This window comes from Tupaia chinensis, unplaced genomic scaffold (assembly GCF_000334495.1).
Source record: "Tupaia chinensis unplaced genomic scaffold, TupChi_1.0 Scaffold000077_1, whole genome shotgun sequence".
Classification (NCBI taxonomy): domain Eukaryota; kingdom Metazoa; phylum Chordata; class Mammalia; order Scandentia; family Tupaiidae; genus Tupaia; species Tupaia belangeri.
This window is the reverse complement of record NW_006159538.1, coordinates 1-3389: the sequence shown is the minus strand read 5'-3', so window position 1 is coordinate 3389 and position 3389 is coordinate 1. Positions and strand designations below refer to the sequence as shown.

The window sequence follows — 3389 nt, the reverse complement described above, 5'->3', positions numbered from 1 at the left end:
GGAGGAAAAGGGATTGTGGCATGGCCATACCCTCTTGGGGATGATTTCTCACTTTTCCTCTCACTGTTTCTCTCTGTCTTTCTCTGGCACCACACACACACTATAGTAAAAACATTTTTTTTTTAATTTATCCTCATTTACTATTCTGAAAATCCTGTGACCTTAACGATTATGTTAAATCTACTCAGGCTGTGGTCTGTAAATGGACAGGATGGTGGCACATCTATTTACAGCATGTTTTATTTCATTATTTCATTCATTTTTGCCCAAGGCACATGTCTTTCTCTCCCACCAGAGAGAGACCGAGAGACGGAAAGGGAGAAATCATCCCCTAGATGAGGATAGCTATGCTGTGATCCCTTCCCCTCTCTTCTCCTCTTAGGATTTGGGGTATGCACACACATGCTAAAAGCATAATTTTCAAGCAGCCAGGTTCAGGACTTGAACCAAGGTCAGTTCTGTGGGAATCCAGCACCTTAACCACCACAATACCTGCTGGCTCCAGGTTACTGGATAATGTAAGTCCCCTGTTGAAACCTACTGCTGGAAAAAAGATTCCTTTTAAATATGACTGCTCACTGATAATGCACCTGATCACTCAAGAGCTGTGATGGAGATGTTCAAAGAAATTAATGCGTTTTTATGCCTCTTTTTATTTTTTTTTAATGAAGTATCTGTGGAGCTGGCAGGTGGCGTGGTGGTTAGAGTCACTAGATTCCCACATGGCCAACTGCAGTTGGAGTCCCAGACCTGGCAGGTTGCTTTCTCTCTCTGTCCCTCTCTGGTCAAATTAAAATAAATAAATAAATAAAATTAATAAATGAAATATCTGTAACATTCAATAAACTGAAGCATAATAAAACAGGGTAGGCCTGTAGTTATTTGTAATAACTACTACAATTACTTAACTATTATATAATAGCCATTTACAAACTATTATACAATAACTATTACAAACACAATAAGTAGTTTTTTCAAACATACAGTGTTTTCTACAGACAGGAAAATAACATATGAAGCTTTCTCCAACACTATGCATGTGTACCTGCTAGTGACTTAGATTTCATTTAAACTTTTTCATTTTACATTTTACCATATCTTCCTCTACTCTTTTTTTTTTTTTTTAGATGTTTTGCTATAGGGTGCATGCACTCGCCAGAAAGACAAAGAGACAGAGAGACAGAAAGTGAGAAATAAGCACCCCCTGGGGGAGGTGGGAGGGATGGCCACACCACGATCCCTTCTCCTCCATTCTTCTCTTGGGATCTTGGGCACGCATACACATGTGCCCTGCATGAGTTTAAATCACCGGGTCCAGGACTCAAACCGCGGTCAACTATATGGGAGTCCAGCAACCAAGCCATTACGCTAACTGCTGGTCCCTCTTCCTCTACTCTTAGATCACTATTCATTCATACCTTACCTCATTGATTAATTAAAATTTTATTGAAACCCACTGTTCCCCAACATGAAGCTAGATACTAAGGACACTGCAATGGATGAGAGAAAGAGATTCTGCCCTCAAGTTAACCACTAAGCCATTTCTAGTCCAGAAGGCCTGGCTACCCTCACACCGGTTCTTACAGGAGGTCACATTCCCTTCACAACCCTAAGTCATAATCTCCTTTCTTCCTGGAGGAAGGACCATTCTCAGTCACTGAGAGTGACTGTAGACAATGCCTGGGACTTCTGACTTTTATGCCCCTGACAGGAAAACATTGTCCCAGAAAAGAAGGTGCTCCAGACTCAAGGCTCTGTCTCTGTTCCACATGGCCTGTCCAGACTATTCTTCTCCTGCCTGCTTTAGACAAGACATGGTCAGGAAGAGTGTGTAGGGTTGATAGGACCTTAGAATAGATGTCCTGCATTGGAATAGAGAGAGCTCAGCCTGTAGAGATCAGTTAGTCTGAATCAAGTTTCCCGGACTCCCTTCCTTGCAACAGGGTAAAATCTCTGCAAATCTGTTACTCCCCTGTAACACAGCAGGGAGGTCCTGAGAATCAGTGATCCTATGAGAAGTGTACAACTTTTTGTGTTTCCAGGACAACAGCAAAAGTTTTACAACCCTGAATCCGACCATTCGAGCCTGGAGAATGGAACTCCTACCATTGAATGGAAGTGAAAAGAACCCTCTTTGACCATGTGACCTGAACACCCTGATTCCAAATGGGCTGGCCATCATCATTGCCCTGTTTGGGCTGGCCAGAAACGCCATAGTGCTCTGGCTCCTGGTGTTCCGCATAAGCTGGAATGCCTTGTCTGTCTACATTCTGAGCTTGGCTGGGGCCAACTTCCTCTTCCTGGTCTGCCACATCACAGGTTCCCTGGAGGAACTCATCAACATCTTCCATCCTATCTCCACCCCGGTTCCCACTTTTTAAATCGTGGTGATCTTTTCCTACATAGGAGGCCTGAGCATACTCAGCACCATTAGCACCAATGCCTGTCCATCCTGTTTCCCATCTGGTATGCTGCCACCGCCCATGGCACATGTCAGGTGTCATGTGTGCCTTTCTCTGGGTCCTGTCCCTGCTGATGAGCGTCCTAAACAAATACTACTGTGGCTTCCTGTCTAGTAAATTTCAAGATGACTTGTGTCAAGCATCTTACTTCTCCAATGCCACATGGTTGATTATTTTATTTGTGGTTCTCTTTGTCTCCAGCCTGGTCTTGCTGGCCAGGTTCCTGTGTGGTTCTCGGCAGATGCCCACGACCAGGCTGTATGTGACCATCCTGATCACGGTGCTGGTCTTCCTGTTCTGTGGCTTACCCTTTGGCATCCGCTGGTTCCTGCTAATCACGATTCAGAATAACTTTGATGCTTTCACTTGTCATATTTATACAGTTTCAGTTGTCTTGTCCTGTGCTAACAGCAGTGCCAACCCCATCATTTAGTTGTTCATTGGCTCTGTTAGACAGCAGCGGCAGCGGCAAACCTTCAAGATGTTTCTCCAGAGGGCTCTGCAGGACACTCCTGAGGCTGGTCACTGTGAAGGCAGCCCTCCTCAGGAAACCCTGGAGCTGTGAGGAAGCAGACTGGGGCCATGATAAAGAACCTCAGCCCTGGTCCTTCACTTATGGCTTTACTAATCAACATTGCCCTGCCACGTGGACAATTATCTGCTCCTATCTTAGCTTTATGCTTCTGAAATATATCATTTGTTGCCCATGTCTTTAAACAGATATTTAAACTTCTGTTTTCTCTTTTCTTTTCCAGAAAAAAAGTCTGTCCGAAAGTAGAATATCACCATATTGCTATTTTTTCCTCTTATATATTTACTTTTACATTTTTCCACATTTACTTTACATATCAAAAAATTTTTGCTCATACTCATAGTTCTTGACCATTAATAAACATCTTTCAAAATTTCAAACTACTGAATTTTAAA

The 3389-nt window shown here is 43.1% G+C and overlaps 1 pseudogene; it reads left to right on the top strand.

The window, feature by feature from the left end:
- The first annotated feature begins 2141 nt into the window (after positions 1-2141).
- On the top strand, positions 2142-3027 carry LOC102487614 (mas-related G-protein coupled receptor member X2-like; annotated as a pseudogene).
- Positions 3028-3389: the final 362 nt, after the last annotated feature.